Genomic DNA, 352 nt, shown 5'->3' on the forward strand with positions numbered 1-352 from the left:
GTATCCCCATGGCACCGAATAACACCCATTTATCTGTAGGCCCTACTGGTGTTACAGAATCCAGAGGAGCCATATGAAGCCATACGAAGAGTAATATAACACAGTATAATGTACATATATATAATATAATATGTAAATACATAAATATATATATATATATGTATATAATATATAACGTGTATGATATATAATATATGTATAAACATATATATAATATATAATATAATATATAATGTAATAATGAAATTAAAAATCACTCAGCATCGTAAACCATCCGTCAAAGCTGGTATTCTTCATTAACTTTTCAAAGTCCCCTTTAGGTGCGAAATATTGTGGTCTTTGACTGGGCAAA

The sequence above is a fragment of the Opisthorchis viverrini genome (assembly GCF_000715545.1).
Source record: "Opisthorchis viverrini unplaced genomic scaffold opera_v5_220, whole genome shotgun sequence".
Lineage (NCBI taxonomy): Eukaryota > Metazoa > Platyhelminthes > Trematoda > Opisthorchiida > Opisthorchiidae > Opisthorchis > Opisthorchis viverrini.